Here is a 20765-nt window from a genome sequence, read left to right as displayed (position 1 = left end):
TCATCTTCTGCATCTTTTGTCACAGAGGATTTATTTTTTGCTTTGTTTTCAATTTCTTTATTAATAGTGATACAAAATTGTTTTTAGCATCTCTGCATGCATTGTGAAGGAAAGGATCACCAGAAACGGATTTCCAAGTTCCATCGAAATAGTCATAGCAAAACATACGGGAAAAAAAGTCTTAGTGTTTCCAGTTAAGCCACAAAAGGAAAACATAGTTTTCTTAAAATATCAAAGTCAATGTTTAATTTCATTCTGGCTGGGAACAATAACGCCCAATGTCAGTGTCACTCTGTTCAGATGTACAGCCACTCAGCAAAGCAATTTCGAGCCTTTCTACTTTTGTGTGGTATCTTTCAACTTGTTTGACTTTCAGGAGTCCCCCCCATGCCATTTCTCACGGTCGGGGCTTTGCAGGGGAAAACTCCCTCGGGAGTCCAGGTCGCTCCCCTAGTCTCTAGCTCATCCCGGTACCGGGGGCCGGATATGCACCCCGTGGAGGGTGCTAACTGATGGTCCCGAGTTCCTATCCCACGTAAGTCTCCCTGTGAGCCCACCACAGTAACCTCAGACCCCACAGGTCAGCCGGGCCATCCCCGGCAGTGGTGGAGAGGACACTGACCAATCCCACGCCCTTGCCTGTGATCAGCTCCGATTTCTGGGCACCACCACTCCCAGGGGAAGGAAGCCGTCCCGCGGCTTCTTTTCTGGAGGGCTCGAAAGGAAAGCCGGCTCTCCAGTTCCCGTGGCAGGCCCCGGCCGTCCAGGGGCGAAGCCGGGCGGGGCCGCGGCGGGCGCGGGTCCGAGCGCCCGAGGCGCGGGCGGAGCATGTGACCACGCCGCGCGGGGCCGGGCTCGCAGTGCCGCGCGGCGGCGGCGGCGGGGAGAGCAATGGAGGCCGTGGCCGCCTGAGAGGCGGGTGCGCTGCCGGTGCTGCTGCGAAGGCTGCTGGTGCCGCGGGAGCGCCGCGGGCATTGCACTGGCGCCCGCCGCCCGCGCGGGATCGCCATCGCCATCTAGCCACTTTCCCAGCCCGGGCTCCCGGCCGGGACGTCAGGTGAGCGCCCTCCCGGCCCGCGGCCGGAGCCAGACAATGGGTGCAGCGGACTGGCTTCTCCCTTTCCCTGGTTACCCCCGGGCCAGGCCCCCGCGGCGGCCCGGGATTCTCGACCTTGCCCCTGCCCTGGGTTAGTGGGCTCGGCTGGGCGGGTCGTGGACTCCGGGGCGGTGGCCTCGCGCGTGCGGCGCGGACCCTCCCCGAGGCACCCGGCGCGTGGTGTGCGCGGCTCTGGATCCCACGCGAGGAACCTGCGGACGGGCTGCGCCCTCGGTAACTTGCCGAAAGCGTGGGACCTTTAAATTCCCTCTGTCCTTCCCGCGCCGCGGCATCCGATCCTGGGGTCTCCGGCTCGGGTCCCGGCTGTGGCGGGGGTCAAAGCGAGACCTCGCCGTCTGGGATCTCGGGCGCTGACCCGGGCTCAGCCCTGCCTCCCACCGCCCCCCGCGCCCCCCCCCCCCAACTGCATTGCTTTGTTTAACCTCTGCCGAGCCATTTCGCACAAACTCATGTTGCCCCAATTCTGATGAGCCACCAGTTTGATGGCTGAGGCTAGACAAAGGTTTTCCCTGTTTACAAGGGCTGGAGCCGGGAGACTGCACGCTGCCAGTGATGTAAAAATGTGTTTTCCTTATCTTCTCCCCCGGGTTCTTGCGATGGTTTTCCTGGTTCTATAACCGTTCTTTCTTGCAGAGCTCTGTAGTGGCGAGATTGGACCTCCTAACCCTACCGAGATGGTGGGTGGGGAATGGCTTTTATTCCTGCTTATCAGTAAACAGAAGGGCAGAGGGTTACATTTGAGGTGTTCTCAGAATAGAGGCATCGTAATCGTTTTCTGAATTCTACATTTTAAGAGACAATACAAAAAAAAATGTTTAAAACGCACATGGATTCAGTGGATGGGCGGGGTGGCAGGGGGCAGAAAACCTAATAACTATGAACATGTGTTGTAAAATTTTAATATGGTTTTAAGAATAATGGCCCGGAAACTGATCTGGTGTAGGTGAGGGAGTGCGTGTGTGAGGGGGGGTGGTGTTGATGGAGAGGGAGTGGTTAGAATACAAAGGATAAGGCAATTTCAGTAAAAGGTTCTTAGTCAATATCCTGTAGCAAATTTTCAGTTCATCAAGTTGTCATTAAATCATCATTCTTCTGTAAAAATCACCTGTAGTAGTTGTTGAATTATATGTAAAATGGCTAACAATTATTTGGCATTGTAAAGTGACTCAGGAATCTGAAAACAATAATTTTGAGTAATTTTAAAAAATCAACAAAGGAAAGATGCGTCCACCACTCCCTCCTTTATTCTCTGAGAAAACTGAATCCTGGTTGAATATATTCAACAAAAAATTAAACCTGTAAGAAAATTTTCAAAGGCAGGTTTTTTTAAGAAACATTTTTGAAAAATGCATCTTACGTAAGTGATGTGGATGGTTTCATTACTTCAACTCAGATATGTGAAGGGAAGAAAATCAAGGCCACTAGATTGCCCTTTTCCAGTATTAAAACAGTTTCTTCCAAACCCCTATATTTACAGTCACCTCTGAAATGGAGAAACTTTCACTCTAAAGACTTAGCAGTCACTTAGCACTGAATTTGGAGTTGGGAAGATAATACTGACTTGACATACTTAGGCAGTTGGCGTGAGAAACAAAAGCTTCCACTGAGGGAGGGGATAAAAGTATACTTATGGAAGATTCACATTGTTGTACAGCAGAAAACAACACAACTTGTAAAGCAATTATCCTCCAATTAAAAATAAAATTTTAAAAAGTAAAAAAGCTTCCACATAGTTCTTTGCAAGCTATAAAGCACCGTAATAAATGTAAGTTATTATTATCGCTCGGTGAGGAAGTTGTATTTTACAATTTTTCCTTACACAGTTTCAGGAAAATTAATTGAAATTAATATGAAATTCTCCAGGGTAGGGGACTTCCCTGGTGGTCCAGTGGTTAAAACTTGGTGCTTCCACAGCAGGGGCACAAGTGGAGTCCCTGGCCAGGGAACTCGAGATTCTGCAAGCAGTGTGACATGGCCAAAAAAAAAAAAAAATTCTCCATGGTAAGGGACGGTCTGGTACATACTAGGTGTTCAATAAATAGTAGAAGAAATTAATTAAATTAATTTAGAAAGAATTAATGAAAAATAAAATGCAAATGGATAAAATATGCATACAGATTGAACTGGTTTACTTCTTTTAGTTTAATGAACGTTTACTGAAGGCCTGTTGTGTGCCAAGAACTGTATGGACTGTTTACACGTACAGTTTGTAAAAGCCTGGTGACTTTCCTGTTTTGATCATGTGTGATGTATGTTTCTGTGAAGACCGGGGCCCCTTGGGTCATGTTAATGATCATCTCATATAACTGAATAGCACAGTAGAACATTTCACTTGTTATAGGTACAAATACTTCCTCACAATGGCCTGTGGGGAGGCAGGACAGATACTATCATTCCTGTTTTGTAGGTGAGGAAATCCAGACACAGCGAGATTAAATGACTTGCCAGCTCCTCACCACTGAAGCAATAGTGCCAGGGACAGAAGGGGACCTCGTGCCTGGTGCTTTCATCTCTGAATCGTATTGTCTTCTCCCCAGTATGCTGCACCTCCATAAAATCTCTCTCGAATTAGACCTCATGAAAAAGTCTACCTTTTGAATAACTTTTACATAAGGAACAGTTGTGTCTTACCACCCGCTAAGTGAAATGGCTGAATGGGAAAGTTCTGGAGACAGGTGACTGAATTTGAACTCTGGGTTTACCACTTGTTAGCTCTGCATCTTTGGCAAGTGACTTAATATGTCTAAGTCTCAGTTTTCTCATCTGTAAAATGGTGTAACAGTAGCTACTTGCCTTATAGGATTTGGGGCAGGAGCAAATTAAATAATGGGCTTAGCATAAAGCTTAGCACAATGTCTAGCAGAAACTAAGCATTCAGTGTCAGCTGATTATTTTTATTCTCATTATTGTAATGAAGCAGTGGCTTTTTTTGCACAATAAAATGTTTTACTTTGCCATCTGGTATACAGATACATTACAAATGTGTTTAGGTAAAAAAGTCATTAATCAGTGCTTAGACTTCCTATGTGTCCAATGCATTTTTGTATTTTTCATTCTGTTTTATTTAGAAATGCTGGTTGAGATACACTAAATGATTTCACATCCCATTAATGCACCAGGACCTGCAGTTTGAAAAGCACTAATGTTAAGGATAATCAGGTTAATGAGTGCAGTAAAGACAAATCTTTTTTTGAACCTTTATATTTTTCCTTCTAATTATTTACAACATCTTCTGAAATTTGAATGTTAAATTACACTGAAAACAGATTCTTAAACATTTCTTAGTAATTATAACTGTATATTGAGTATTTATTATTGTCTAGATACTGTGCTAAGCAGTCTATTTTTGTACGTTATCTAATTTAGTGCTTGTAACGGCCTTGTAAGAAGGTCTTCTGTTTCCATTTGATAATTGAAATTAAGACTCAAAGAGGTTTTATGAACTTGCCCAAGGTCATAAAGTTAGTGAGAGATGAAGCAATAATTCAGAATTCTTTTTGACCCCAAAGCTCTCTGCTCTTCCAGCCCCAACCCTCTGTTTTCAGTTCTCCCAGTGATTTCTGAAAATGTATTATTCCTTCTCTTAGGTAAATTTGAATGGCAGTATTGAGAACTTACCTGTTTGGTACATCTTTTGCAGTTTCCTTTGAAATGACTCATTTGAAGAAAGTTTTCAAGTTAGTAAGTTAGAAAGCATACTGCATAGACCAGTATTTCATTTTGACTTTGGCTGGTCTTTGATGTAAACATTTTGAAATAGCTTCTCAGGTTTTTATGATAAAGTCAATTAATTGGTCAGTTTTATTGAGCACCCAAAGGTTTAATATATCTTTGGAAGAGACATGTAATAGCCGTGTAACTATAAAAAGACTTCATTACAAATGAATGTCGGCTTTTGTTAAGGAACAAAATGAAGACTTAAGAGCTACAAAGAGTACTTTATAGTATATTGATTTGTTTCAAACTCACCAGGCAGTTGAAGTACTTATTTTGTAAAGTGCTTGTAAGAAACCACCACTAACCGTACTATTAATTTTTTTTGTTTTTGTATTTCAGTTCCTTGCAAATGTTTCTTAAAATTTTAGTAATATTTTAATTTTTTTGGTGGTCCTGGGACTTTTCTCCTCTTTTAAAAATATTGTGAGAAAGAATTAAGGAAATATATTTTATAAATAGTACTTAGAAACATGTGACAATGGAAAGGCAGATCTCACTATTTCTTTCCCATTTATGTCTGACAGATTCAGACTCTTTTGTTGTCTGGTTGGATGCATAGGATTGTATCTTATAAATAAGATAATTACAAGGTGCTTAAAGATACATAAATATACTCCTGCTTTTCCAGTGTGGCTTCCACGTGCATGGAGCTTTAAACTTTCACTGGTATGTTTAACTAGTTTACTTGTTGAATTAAGGTTGGTGTTTTCAAAACTGACAGGTTTTTAAAATCAGAGTTTGTGTAGATCATGATGATATTTTGGACAAAGAACAGCAATTTCGTGGTTTTGTGAAACCACATATTTTCCTCAACCATCATTTTCTGTTAAGATTAAAGTGGGTATATTGTTTCACTTATCGTTGGACATTAGATTTTATCCCTAGACGAACCCTCAAAAATTCCTTTTGCTTCTAATGAAATTGTGTATAATTGTCATAAGCTTATATTTTATGCTTATTTTATTAATTTATTCCTTTTGTGTAACTCTTGACTCTTAGTGGATTGGCATAGTTTTTGTGAGCATCAAGAAACATTCTAGCTATTGAATGGTCACTAATTTTTTCTGTTCAGGCAGGCAAATTGGGTTCTCATTACATTTTGTACTACTTTTATTCTTGATGTGAGCATTCTTAGAGATAAAAAGAGGAACATCAATTTAGATGTGTACTTGCACTAGTGCCTTTGAGGCAGATACATATGCAAATTTGTATCTACGTATATGTATGATTTCCAGTTACATGAGAAGTGCGTGCTTACAAACTCTTAATCCATAAATTTAAAAATAACCTTAAGTAACTTTGTGGAAATGAAAAAATTGAGTAAAAACCTTTAAGAGATGTTGAATGCCTTGTGTGTGTGTATGTCTGCTCCTTTGCGTCCCACTCTTCGAGACCCCATGGAATGTAGTCTGCCAGGCTTCTCTTTCCATGGGATTTTCCAGGGAAGAATACTGTAGTGGGTTGCCATTTCCTTCTCCAGGGGATCGTCCTGATTCAGGGATTGAACCTGCATCTCCTGCGTCTCCTGCATTGGCAGGTGGATTCTTTACCACTGAACCACCTGGGAAGCGCATTGAATGCTTTGGTCACATGTTATCAGAAATATTTAAGAAAGCAAATAGAACAACCATATATAACAGCTTTATATTGAGTTTGCATGTGGAAAGGTGATTCTGTATAAAATGTCAAAAATGAAATGCAGAAATAATTTCAATCCGATTTTAAAATCTTCACCAGCTCTTCCAGATGTTTGTAGAGTTTTTGAAACAGTATGCTTTGAAGTTTGCATGGAAATTTTAATAAAGTTACTTCTGAAGCTGGTACTATTTTAAAAATATGTCTTTGAGGAAAAGATACAGAAGCCACATCCCTGAAACACTTTGGGAAATATTTAAATTGGAAGTAAGCACTCAGCTCACTAGGGACAGGTTGTTAGAATTTAGAGCAGATACCAGCTGCTAAGAAGTATTCTCAGTAATAAGAAAGGAGGGAACACTTGGAAAAAAAAAGAAAAAGCTTTTTACTAGGGAGGGTAGGAATACCCGACCCAGAGGTCCGCTGGCCTCGCTCCACTCCCTTGGAGAGGGGTTGGCTGGCACTAACGGGGGAGACAGGGAGCATGTAGGGTCGAGGGGGACAACAGAGAAACTCAGTTATTGTTTAAATCTGAGATAAGCCGGATTCAATAAATAATCTGTGAACATTCTTATATGTAATTGTTAGCCCACAGTTTCCCGACCTGGGGAGAAGTAAAAAGGAAAGCCCATGGCCCCAAGACCACTGTTATTGGAAGAGGAAGCATGAGGACCCCGTTGTCAAGGCCATTTGTGGTCTCAGGCCAGGGCCACAGCTGATACTCTTAGGGAAGCTTGTGATGAATTCAGCCGAGCCGGTCAGACACTGCTGATGAATTCCAGCTGCCCTCAATGACTGCATTTTGTCTTTTCTTCATTTTGAAAAGTTCTTAATAAATGTAGAGTGACTTTTTCTCTACCACAGTATCATTGTGACAGATGCCGTGGGCTTGCCTGGCACTCTTAAGATGCAGCTGCCCGGGCATGTTTGTGATGGGTTAACTGTTTTCTAGAGTTAATGAGGTCAGGGTCACAGGTTCAATTCCTGGGAAGGCCAGTTAGCTTTGCTTTGTTCTCTGATCTCATACTGTGCTCTTAACCCGGACTAGCCATCTGGCGAAGGCAGATCGTTGATCACAAAGGGACTAATAAGCAGGACAGTGTGGGAGGAGCAGCACGATCTTCCTCAGTGGATATTGAGTAATTGGAGAAACAACTACAAAAGCATGCATACTTTTGTGTTTCCTAGCATTGTCTTAATATGTGGAAGATAACGAGGTGCTCACATCATTTTCTTTCTCATTTCTGTTGAACTCCCATTTTTAACAGTTGTGTTTTCTAGTTCTGAGGTTTTGGAAGTCTCATTCAGTCAGCAGGGGTACATTGTCTTGAATGTTCCTAGCTTCCTTGTAAGCTTGTAGGACAGTGACTCAGTGAGAAAAGGTTAAGGCTGACAGTAGAACAGACCACCTACTCAGTTGTTTGCAGATCCAACCCCATTTGAGTTTAAAAAAAAAAAGTTAAAAAAGCAAAACACCCTTTTGAATGGGAATGAATAGACTGAGAATATCCAGGAAAATACTTTATAGTTTTTCTAAGCATACTTTATCTATAAATCTCTTATGCCCTTTATTAAAATTACATCTAGTGTCAAGTGAAATATCTGAGATCATCTAGACGAGTGCTGTCTCGTACAGTCACTGGTCCCATGGGCTGTTAAAGCATTTGAAATGTGGCCTGTCCAAAGTGGGAGGAGCCCTAAGTATAAAACACACACCAGATTTCAAACACTTGGTATGAAAAAAAGTGCAATATGTCATTGATATTTTAAAAATACTTTAACATGTTTAAATAATGTTTTAACTGTATCAGATTAACTTAAGCATTATTAAAGTTAATTTTACCTTTTTTTTTTACTTTTTTGAAAATGTGTTTACTAGAAAATTTTGTGTTTTGTGTTTACTATTAAAGCTACAGATGTGGCTTGCATTATATTTCTGTTGGGTGGTGGTGTTCTAGACCAGCCCTTCATTTTACAAATGAGAAGCCCAAGTTCAGAGGTTAAGTAACTGAGCTGAGTTCTTTACATTGCCTGTAACCTCTCCCTGCTAATAGGTTAGGTGTTCAGGAAGATGGGAACTCTTTGAACCATTAGAAGACCATTTAGTGCCTGAGAGTTATCAAATGTTGCAAGGTCTATGCCCGAGTCATTGCATATTTAGGTATTATGCCAGGTGTGTGGGGGGGGGAGGGGTGGGGGACAGGGGCTTTGTTTTGTTTATAATGCTGATATTTAGGCTTTATTTTACCTTCCTATATAGGTCAGAGGCCATATAGCTTTATTTAGTTCTGAGAAAAACACATTAGACATTACCAGTTGCAACTCGGGGATAAATAAGATATAGTGCAGTCAAATGGGTAACTTTATTGTGAAGATTTCAGATAGTTTTGAATGACCCTTGAGGACAAAGCAGCAAGCTTTTAGGGCTGTATTCCTTTTGTGTTCCAAAGGAAGAACTTACAGGCTGTTAATTTCCCTCTCTTAATTATGGATGTGCCTGATACTCCAATCGAAAAAGAAATAGCCAGGAATGGGTGGTGTTAAGGCTGTGGCCTCCCATTGGGGCTTTCTGTCAGTTTTATGACATAATAGTCTTTAATCGGCAAAGATAGAAAGGAAGAAAACTGGGGGAAAATTGGAAGATTGAGATTGACATATACACACTATTATATATAAAATATATCACTAATAAGGACCTACTTAACACAGGGAACTCTATTCAGTACTCTGTAATGGCCTATCGGGGGAAAGAATCTTAATAAAGAGTGGGTATCTGTGTTTGTATAACAGATTCACTTTGCTGTACGCCTGAAACTCATGCAACATTGTAAACCAATATACCCCAATAAAAATTAGAAGAAAAAAACCCCTCAGGACCCAATTTGTTGTTTCTAATTGAGATTTTAATTTTCCTAATCAACGTAGGCAGCTCAGATTAACATCTTAAAGTTTACATTATGCAGCTTCAGATCTATTCTCCCCCACCCCAACCCAGCCTGCTCAGAGTTGTAAGTCACTATCAGTTTGTTATCAGTGACAACTTGCGAACAATAACTTTGTCAGGCCACCTCTGACACTTCGATTATTCTGATCATCCATACTAGGTAGTAATGTGCATGAGCTTACCCTTTTAATAGGGGCATTCTGGAGTTTGAGAGAAGATACGCAATTACTTCCAAAAGGGTGGTTTATAAAAGTAATTCCAGATTATCATTTTCCTGTGCTTTTTGTCTGTTACAAACAACCCAGGTAGATGATAAGTACTAGAATCAAAACAGGAGAGCGATCTTTGGTTACCTTGGAGTAGGCCAAAAATAAATAACAGTGTCCTGCAGTATGAAGTTTAATGAAAAGTCCCATAACCACCAACATTCTGTGCAGCCCGAGTCACTGTATAAACTCAGTTTATCTCATGTCAGCAGATGTGTGTTGAGTGTTGCGCTCCATGGGCTGGGCACTGTGGACTAGGCACCGTGGACATAACATGAAAAGCACAAAGATTGAGGGAATACAGGTCACTTGAATGAGAACTTTGTTGTAGTTTCTAGCTTGAGAAAAGAATGTAGCATTTTAACATCGCTGCAGAATGAATGAACACACGATGATGTTCTACAAGTCACTAGTTGATTTCATGTGTCATGTTTGATGTCATGTCCCATTTCTAGCAGTAACCGATTTTTTCTAAAATTTGGGTCATTGGGACCATCGTTTGGTATGCAGGAGGCTTGTTGTCACGTTGACAGTCGTACTGAACAGGAAGGGTAGCACATGTCCCCTGTGTTCCTCTTCCTTTCCCTGACCCAGCTGTTCATACCAGGTACTGTGGAGATGCTAGTGAAGATAAATGTGAAGAATTCAGTCTAGCAGAGAAGAAAGACAAGACTGTAAAATGTGCTGTGAGAGAATGTCCTAGTGCTGTGGGGACTCAGATGAAGGGGTGACTGTTCTTGTGAAGGAGGACAGAACGAAGAAAGATAAGGAGGTAGCTTACAGAGGAAGTGATATTGGAGCTGAGTCTTGAAGGAGGTGTAGAATTTTGACAGATGGAGAGGGGGTGGAAAGGTATTCTAGAGGTAGGGAACAGAATGAGCAAAGATACAGCAAGCATGAAGCCACGACAGGGAGGTGGCAGGAGCATTCAGGCATGGAAGGGAATGGCAGGAGACCAGACCAGACATGTGGATCCGGCAACATTTGGAGGGATTTGAAAGGCCAAAGAGTACTGACATTTTTTAAGCAACAGGGAGCTATCAAAAGCAGGGAGTGGCATAATTGGATCTACTTTGGAAGAATGACTGGGAGTTACTTAAGCTTGGTTCTAAAGCCAACTTTCCCTCTAGCCTAGTGACCACAGGCGAGTCACTTTACTCCTCTGAGCCTCAAATAATCTCGTGTAATACTTTGGCCACCTGATGCAAAGAGCCGACTCTTTGGAAAAGACCCTGATGCTGGGAAACATTAAAGGCAGGAGGAGAAGGGGGCGACAGAGGATGAGATGGTTGGATGGCATCACCACCTCAATGCACTTGAGTTTGAACAAACTCTGGGAGATGGTGAAGGATAGGGAAGCCTGGCGTGCTGCAGTCCATGGGGTCTCAAAGAGTCAGACACAACTTAGCAGCTGAACAACAGCAACAAATAAAAGTGTAGAGCAAGAGTTAATCCAGTCAAACAGTAAACAAAGACAATGCTTCCAAGGGTTTGGTCTGTGCCAGGTCCTGTTGTTGGTGCTGGAATATGAGAACAAGCATACAGCCAGGGCCCCTGAACTACAGAGACATTCTGGTGGGAGAGAGGGACAAGAAACAGTACGCAAATATGTATACAACACAGTGTCAGGTTGCAATAAGTGCTAAAAGGAAGTCATGCTGGGTGAGTGGAGTGAGAAGTTTCTAGACAGAGAAACCTAGAGAACTTTGAATGAAGTGGAAGAAGCCTTGGACCAGTATGACATTTCTTCCAGATCTCAAATTAAGTGAAAAGTTATAGCTCTTTAACATTGATTAAAGTCAGTTTCCAAATAGATGTTGTTCTTCCAGTTTCATTTAGGTCCACCAGTATGGATGGGCAGACTCTTTAGCATTGCATCTTTGAAAAAGTTTGACTAAGCACAGCATAATCTCATTTTAGGAAACAGTTTTCTTCATATTCTGGAAAAAAGCCTGTTGTGTGGGTGGGTAATCCCAAATGTTATCCCTCAGCCCTTTATCCATCTCCAAGTTTGTGGCAAGGGAAGATGCTTGGCATTTAAGCCACTAGATTTAGGATGGCTGTTCAATATATCGAATGACTCTTCTATTTTAATATAAATTAAAATTAAGTGAGAGCCCTGGGAAAGCTCTGTTTTAATTAGAGTTGGAATGCATCTTAGGAGACCATTTCTGCCAGTTATAATCATAACAGTGGCGTTATGATTTTTTTTTTTAAAGAATCCTTACTTAATAAGCTGGGTCTTTCCTGAGGTCTTCAAGTTTGTTTTATAGATGATTTTTATTGAATCAAGTGAAAGGCAGAAGAATGCAAACATTCTTCTTGGACCCTAAACCTTTTTCTTGGAGATGTGAAACAACTGAGCAATAATCTGCAGACGAGGGTGCTTACGACTGGCTTGTTCTTGAACATGAACCAGGAGGTTGGGAAATCTGGATTTACCATTTATTGAGGACCATTCACATAGAGTGTTTTTTTTTTTTTTTTTTAATTTTACTCGAGTATAGTTGCTTTACAATATTGTGTTTCTACTGTACAGCAAAGTGAATCAGCTATACATATATACATATCCCCTCTTTTTTTGGATTTCCCTCCTATTTAGGTCACCACGAAATATTGAGTAGAGTTCCTTGTGCTATAATGTAGGTATTCATTAGTTATCTATATTACACATGTCATCAATAGTGTATCTATGTCAATCCCAATCTCTCAGTTCATCCCATCCCCCTCCCTTTCCCCTGTGATCACATAGAGTTTTGAACTGATTTCCCACAAATTGTGTCTACAGAGTTGGGAAGCTGGAGTGATAAACTGTACCTTCAGAGATGGTGTAAGATGTGATCCCTGGCCTTCCGCTGGCATGGAATCCAGGGTGTTGCTTGTCTCCTTGCTTCATGGTTCACAGCCAGTGAGACTGGCCCCACCTGAATTATTTAACTCATCTTATCCTTAAGATAACTGTAAAGAGTTGTTCTAGAACTAAACGACTTACAAATTTGGGGCTTGCACATTTTTGTCTTCTCCTCATTTTCTTTTACTGAAGGTAGAAATATCTCCTGGTCTTTGGTTCTGCCTGCTGATTGTTTATAATCCCTGCTCTGGATTACCTCATTCTGCCAGTCCCTTACAATATGATTTATCTTTTTAAAATTAAATTCTCATTATACTTCCCTATGAATCTTTCTTCCTTAGAATGTTTAGTTTGGTATAGCTGAAGAAAGAGGAAGGAAGGAAAGGAGGGAAAGAAGAAAGGAAATTCTATTTGGACACTGTACTAATAGGTTATGTATATATTTGATTTGCTCATTATATTACATTAATTTTCAATATTCTATTTTTTCCCTCAAATGTTAAAAATATTTTTATTATGATAAAATATTTACAACAGAATTTACCATTTTTAGATGTACAGTTTATTAGCATTAAGTACATTCGGAATGTTGGCAACCATTACCATTATCTACATCCAGAACTTTTCCACATTCCAAACAGAAACTCTGTTTCTGTTAAACAATAACTCCTCGTCCCCCCTGTCTCCTGGTAACCTCTATTCTACTTTCTGTCTCTGAACTCTCTGTGAATTCTGGGGACCTCACGGAAGTGGAATCATACAATGTCTGTCCTTTCATGGCTGACTGACTTCACTTAGAATAATGCTTTCAAGATTCATTATGTAGTAGCAGATATCAGATCTTCATTCCTTTTTATGGCTAAAGAAGATTCCACTATATGTATGTGTGTGTGTGTATAAAATGTATGTAAAATTTATTCATTTGTTGATGGACGTTTGGGTTGTTTCCACCTTTTGGTTATTGTGAATAATGCTTCTATGAACATGTTACATAAGTATCTGCTTGAGTCCCTGCTTTCTTTTCTTTTGGATATGTGGGTAGGAGTGGAATTGCTGGATTGTATGGTAATTCATTGTTTAAGTTTTTGAGGACCTGCCAAATTGTTTTTCATGGGGACTATAACATTTTATTTTTTAATTTTTGGAATATTGTTCATCTACAATGTTGTATTCCTGGTGGCTCAGATGGTAAACAATCTGCCTGCAGTACAGGAGACCTGGATTTGATCCCTGGGTTGGGAAGGTCTACTGGAGAAGGAAATGGCAACCCACTCCAGTATTCTTGCCTGGGAAATCCCATGGAGAGAGGAGCCTGGAGGGCTACAGTCCATAGGGACACAAAGAGTCGGACATGACTGAAGCGACTAACACTTACTTACTTACTAACTATACCATTTTATTTTATTTTTATTAATTTTTATTGGAGTGTAGTTGGTCTATGGTGTTGTATTTGTTTCTGCTGTATAGAAAAGTGAATTAGTTATACAGATATCTGCTCTTTAGATTCTGTTCCCATATATAGGTCATTACAGAGTATTGATTAGAGTTCCCAGTGCTATACAGTAGGTTCTTATTGGTCATTTATTTTATATATAGTAGTGTGTGTATGGCAGCCTGAATTGCTCAGTGTATCCTCCCCCCATTTCCTCTTGGTAATAACCCTGTTTGTTTTCTCCATCTGTGACTCTATTTCTGTTTTGTAAATATGTTCATTTGTACTAATTTTTTAGATTCCACATATAAACGATACCACATATTTATCTTTCTCTAACTATACCATTTTAAGTTCCCACCAGCAATGTACAAGGGTTTCAGTTTCTCCACAGCTTCGCTGGTGATTGCTTGTTATAACAATTAATATTCTGTTGTATATGTATGTCACATTTTGTTTATTCATTCGTCAATGAAAACTTGGGTTCCTTCCGTGTTTTCGCTAATGTAAATAATGCTGCTGTGAGCATGGGTGTATAAATACCTCTTTGAGAACATACTTTGAATTCTTTTGGATATATACTCAGAAATGAACTGCTGGATCACATGGTAATTCTATTTTTAACTTTTTTGGGGAGCAATTTTATTGTTTTCCACTGTGGCTAAGCCATTTTATATCCCTACCTATAGTGAACAAGGGTTCCAATTTCTCTACGTCCTCACCAACACTTGTTGTCTTTTATTTTTTCATAATAGCCATTCTGACAGGTGTAAAGTGATACCTCACTGTGGATTTGATTTGCCATTTCCCTAATGATTAGTTATGTTGAACACTTTATCAAGTGCTTATTGGCCATTCCTGTATCTTCTTTGGAAAAATATTTTTTCAAGTCCTTTGCCCAACTTTGATGCTTTCTCCTTGGAAGAAAAGCTATGACCAACCTAAACAGCATATTAAAAAGCAGAGACATTACTTTGCCAACAAAGGTCTCTCGAGTCAAAGCTATGGTTTTTCCAGTGGTCATGTGTGGATGTGAGAGTTGGACTCTAAGGAAAGCTGAGCCCTGAAGAATGGATGCTTTTGAACTGTGGTGTTGGAGAAGACTCTTGAGTGTCCTTTGGACAGCAAGGAGATCCAACCAGTCCATCCTAAAGGAAATCAATCCTGAATATTCATTGGAAGGACTGATGCTAAAGCTGAAACTCCAGTACTTGGCCATCTGATGCAAAGAACTGACTCATTTGAAAAGACCCCGATGCTGGGAAAGATTGAAGATGGGAGGAGAAGGGGATGACAGAGGATGGGATGGTTGGATGGCATCACCGACTCAATGGACATGAGTTTGAGTGGACTCCGGGAGTTGGTGATGGACAGGGAGGCCTGGCATGCTGTAGTCCATGGGGTTGCAAAGAGTTGGACACGCCTGAGCGACTGAACTGAACTTGCCCACTTTTGAATCAGATTGTTTGCTTTTTCATTGTTGAGTTTGGGGAGTTCTCTGTATATTCTGACTATCAGTCCCTTATCAGATACATGATTTGCAAATATTTTCTTCCATTCCATGGTTGCCTGTTACTGAGTGGATAATGTCTTTTGATGCACAAAATTTAAAACATTTTCATGAAGTCTAATTTGTCTATTTTTTCTTTTCTTACCTATGTCATTGGTGTCACATCCAAGAAATCACTGCCAAATCTAATATTGTGAAGCTGTTGTCCTATGTTTTCTTCTAAGAGTTTTATTGTTTTATGTCTTAACATTTTGTTCCTTGATTAATTTTGAGTTAATTTTTGTAGATGGTGTTAGGTAAGGGTCCAACTTCATTTTTCTACATATGGGTATCAAGTTTTCCCAACAGTCTTCTGTTCTTCTCTCATTGAATGTTCTTAGTGGCCTTGTCAAAAATCACTTGCCCCTATATACAAGAGTTTATTTCTGGGCTCTCTATTGTATTCCATTGGTCTGTTGGTCTGTTTTTATGCCAATACTACACTTTTTGGACTATTATAACTTGGTAGTAAATTTTGAAATCAAGAATTGTGAATCTCCCAGTTTTGTTGCTCTTTTTCAAGATCTTTTTGGCTATTTGGAGCTCCTAGAGACATGAATTTTGGTATGAATTTTCTATGTCTGCCAAAAAATGCTGTTGGAATTTTGATAGAAGTTGCATTGAGTCTGTAGATGACTTTGAGTAGTATTGACATCTTAACAATATCAAATCTTCTTATCCATGAACATGGGATGTGTTTCTATTTATTTATATCTTTAATTTCTTTCAGAAGTGTTTATAGTTTTCATGGTACAAGTCTACACCTCCTTAGTTAATTGTATCTTATTCTTTTTGATACTATTGTAAATGGAGTTGTTTTTGTAATCTCCTCTTCATATTGTTCATTATATGTGTATAGAAATACAACTGATTTTTGTATTCTGACTTTGTATCCTGTGACTTTGCTGAATTCACTTATTAGTTCTAGTAGCTTTTAGGGTGGGATTTTAAAGGGTCTTCTACATCTAAGATCATATCATTTGCAAAAAGAGATAATTAAAAGAATATTTTTATTTATTTATTTGGCTATACCAGGTCTTAGTTGCAGCACACAGGATCTTTTAGTTGCAGTGTGTGAACTCTTGCTTGTGGCTTGTGGGATCTGGTTTCCTAACTAGGGATTGAACCTGGGCCCCATGCATTGGGAGCTTGGAGTCTTAACCACTGGACTACCAGGGAAGCCCCCCGAAGAGATAATTTTACATCTTTTTTTCCAATTTGGATGCCTATTTTTTTTCTTTTTCTTGCCTCATACTCTGGCTAGAAGTTCCAGTAGAATGAGAGGTGAATAGAAGTGAATCCAGTTGAATAGAAATGCTAAAAGCAGACATCCTTGCCTTGTTGCTGATATTAGGGGGAAAATTTTCAGTCTTCACCTTTGAGTGTGATGTTTGCTGTGGGTTTTTAATATATAACTTTTATTATGTTTAGATGGTTTTCTTCTCTTCTACTTTTATTTATTTATTTATTTTTTATCATGAAAGGGTGTTGGATTTAGTCAAGTATTTTTTTCTCCTTCGACTGAGATGATCTCATAGTGTTTTCCTTTCTTCTTCTTCTTCTTCTTTTTTTGATATGGCATGTTACATTGATTAAGCTTCATATGTTGAATCATCCTTGAATTCTAGAAATAGATCCCACTTGGTCATAGTGTACAGTCCTTTTAATATGCTACTGAATTCTGTCTGCTGGTATTTTGTTGAGGAGTTTTGCATCAATGTTCCTAAGAGTTACTGGTCTATAGTTTTCTTTTCTTGTAGAGTCTTTTTCTGGCTTTGGTATGGGTTATATTGACCTCACAGAATGAATTGAGAGAATTCAATTCAATTCATTCAATTCTGTGAGAAGTGATCCCTCCTTTTAAATTTTTTGGAAAAGTTTGAGAAGGATTGGCATTAGTTCTTCTTTATATATTTGATAGAATTCACCAGCGAAGCTATCAGGTACAGGACTTTTTCTTTGTTGGGAAATTCTTGATTACTATTTACTGATTTGTTTCAGAACAAACTTTTTGGCTTACCCAATAGAAAGCAAACAAAAAGTATAGTTACAAACCACTGTTACAATAATACTAGATTTTATAATTGCCTGTATGGTTACCTTTATTGAGATCTCTATTTCTCCGCATGGCTCTAAGTTACTGTCTAGCGTCCTTTTGTTTCACCTTGTGGGACTCTTTTAAGCATTTCTTGCAGGTTGGGTCTAGTGGTCATGAACTCCCTCAACTTTTATTTATTTAGGAATGTCTTAATTTCTCCCTCACTTTTTAAGGACAGTTTTGGTGGATCTTGGATTCCTGGTTGAAGTGTTTTTATTTTAGCATATCGAATATACCAGTCCACTGCTTCTGGCCTCCAAAGGTTCCCATGAGAAGTCTGCTGGAAATTTTATTGAGGATCCCATGTATGTGATCCTTTGCTTCTCTTTTGATACTTCAGTGTTTCTCTGTTTGTCTTTTGAAAGTTTGATTATAATACGTCTCTGAGTTCATCTTGTTGTTGTTCAGTCACTGGGTTGGGTCCAACTCTTTGCAGCCCTGTGGACTGCAGTATGTCAGGCCTCCCTGTCCCTCACAATTTCCAGGAGTTTGTCCAAGTTGATGTTCATTGAATCAGTGATGGTCTCCAGCCATCTTATCTTCTGCCACCCTCTTCTCCCTTTGCCTTCAGTCTTTCCCAGCATTAGGGTCTTTTCCAATGAGTTGGCTGTTCAGGTGGCCAAAGTATTAGAGCTTCAGCATCAGTTCTTCCAGTAAGTATTCAGGGTTGATTTCCTTTAGGATTGACTGGTTTGATCTCCTTGCAGTCCAAGGGACTCTCAAGAGTCTTCTCTAGCACCACAATTTGAAAGCATCAATTCTTGAGCACTCAGCTTTCTTTATGGTTCAACTCTCATGTCCATACGTGACTACTGGAAAGACTATAGCTTTGAGTATCAAAACAATGTCTTTGCTTTTTAATACACTGTCTAGGTTTATCATAGTTCAACTTCAAATTCATTGAACTTTTTGGATTTTTATATTGATGTCTTTTATCATACTCATATTCTTCATCAGATTTGGGTAGTTTCAGCCATTATTTCTTCAAATATTCTTTCTGTCCCTTTATCTTCTCACTCTAGGATTTCCATGATGCATATTTATTGATATTTCCATTTTGTTGATGCATCATTTTCTTGATTTTCTCCACATCTTCCTTTAGTTCCTTGAGCATCTTTAAGTTAGTTTTAAAGTCTTTGTCTAGTATATCTGCCATTAGGTCTTTTTCAGGGACAGTTACTATGCTAGTGATTTATTTTTTCCTCTGAATAGACCTTGCTTTCCTGTTTTTTTGTAAGCCATGTTTTTTGTTGAATGTTGGACATTTGAATCTAACTCTGGAAATCAGATTTTCCCCCTTCTCCAGGATTTTCTATTTTGTGTTATCTTGTTGTTTTTGTGATAAATGTTGTAGGCTGTCCCTGTGCTGAAAATTAGCCTGAAGTGTAAACTCAGTATCTTCTGAGGTCTTTCCAGAACCTTTCCCAGAGTATATATGGCCACTTTCTTATTTTGCCCATATATGCAGTTGTTTTTGAATGTTGTAGTCTTCAATCTCTGGCTCCCCAGAGGAGAAAAAGTGAAAAATGGCAGGGGAGTGAGGGAAAGGGCACTGGCCTTATGAACTCCCATAATTTCACTTCAGCCTCAGGGAGAGGGGCTTACAGCAATGGGAAGAGATACAGCAATGGGAAGAGATACAGCACTGACTGCCGGCCCCTTTGTTTGCGCTTCTGTGATCAGGAGCAGCCGTCAGCCTACAGCACAGCTCGCGAGTATTTGGAGGACAGAGTCTTTTTTGCTCATCCTGGCTCTCTCAGGTTGTGTACAAGCTGCTCCAGAAACCATGCACAGCTGTCTGCCATGTGGCTGGGGGGAATGATAACTGCCATAGTGCTCAGAGCTGAAATTGACTTAAATTAACCATAATTTACAGTTTAGGTCTTCCCCTGGAAATTGCAAGCCTTCAGTAGACTCCAGAATTCCAGATATTTATGCCTCACAGATTGTGGCAGTGCAGTTGTTTTCTAGATGGGGAGACCAATTCTCTGCCATCTTCCCCAGAACCCCTCTTACTTTTGCCCATTAAAATTTATTTATTTAGGCCATGCCATGTGGCTTGCGAGATCTTAATTCCTCAACCAGAGATCAAACCTGTGCCCTTTACAGTGGAAGTGCTGAATCTTAACTGCTGGACTGCCAGGGAAGTCCCTCATTTGCCCATTTTTGAATTGAGATGTTTGCTTTAATTTATTGTTGAGTTTAGGAATTCTTTATATATTCTGGATATCAATCATTTATCAGATGCAACATTTTGTAACTATTTTCTCTTATTCTAGGGTTGACTTTTCACTTTCTTGATGGTGTTTACATGTTTTCTTAATTGTAAAAGTTAATACATGAATGTGAAAGAGGATTAAAAAGCAAGCAGCAGATACAAACTCAGCTATTCAAGTAGATGGTAATATTGATGCTGTTTGATGAAGGCTTCCAGGAGAAAACAAGATGAAGTCTCTGCCTCATCATCTGTGTTCAGGTTCCCTGAGAGTTTGGGAACCAGTTTCCAGTTCTTCTGGAAAGCCAGTGACCAAAGTCATGAGTGAATACTGAGGAATGTAGGCTTCTTACAGCCAGGGCATTTGACATAGAGTGGAGTTGGCTAGTGGTCATTTATATATATTTTTCCTTCATGTTTCTTCCCAGGCCTTTGCTGGTCACCCCATGTTCTGGTTTTCTTACATATTTTCATCCACTTTGATTCAGCAGTAATATTCTGACCATGGTGTTCACCTACTTTTCCCTGTAATATCTCCTTCTGTGCTGTTAGGTTGGTACAGAAGTCATTGCAGATTTGAACTGTGAGTTTTAAATCATTATAACTAGGCTCAAACACATCTTTATTAATCAAAATAGGAACCATTACAGTCAAAACATTTTTGCCAATGAGAAATAAATTTGTTTATTTCTGTAGCATAAAAATTCTGCTTTAGGATCCAACGAATTCTTGGAAAGCACTGTCTGCCTCCTGCTAGTTAAAGTGTTTTCCCTGCAAAAAGTTGTCGAGATGCTTGAAGAAGTGGTAGTCGGTTGGCAAGAGGTCAGGGGAATATGGTGGATGAGGCGGAACTTTGTAGCTCAATTCGTTCAACTTTTGAAGTGTGGGTTGTGCAGTGTGAAGTTGGGCATTGTCGCGGAGAATCGGGCCCTTTCTGTTGA

General features: G+C 39.9%; 1 protein-coding gene across 7 annotated transcripts in view; it reads left to right on the top strand.

The window, feature by feature from the left end:
- The first annotated feature begins 675 nt into the window (after positions 1–675).
- Positions 676–20765, top strand: part of CRACD (capping protein inhibiting regulator of actin dynamics) — a 279409-nt gene continuing 259319 nt past the window's right edge. The window contains exon 1 of one of the 7 annotated variants that reach the window (XM_086405649.1): positions 676–1057. The gene's annotated coding sequence lies outside the window, so the exon portion shown is untranslated. Of the gene's footprint in view, positions 1058–1183; positions 1331–20765 lie in introns of those variants that run through there. The other 6 variants (XM_086405653.1, XM_086405655.1, XM_086405654.1 and 3 more) reach the window with 6 other exon arrangements.

Source organism: Bos grunniens, chromosome 6 (genome assembly GCF_055505025.1).
Source record: "Bos grunniens cultivar Pamir isolate PY7600 chromosome 6, Bosgru_T2T1.0, whole genome shotgun sequence".
In the NCBI taxonomy this organism is placed as follows: domain Eukaryota; kingdom Metazoa; phylum Chordata; class Mammalia; order Artiodactyla; family Bovidae; genus Bos; species Bos grunniens.
The sequence above is the reverse complement of the archived record's forward strand: the minus strand, read 5'-3'. Positions and strand labels throughout refer to the sequence as shown.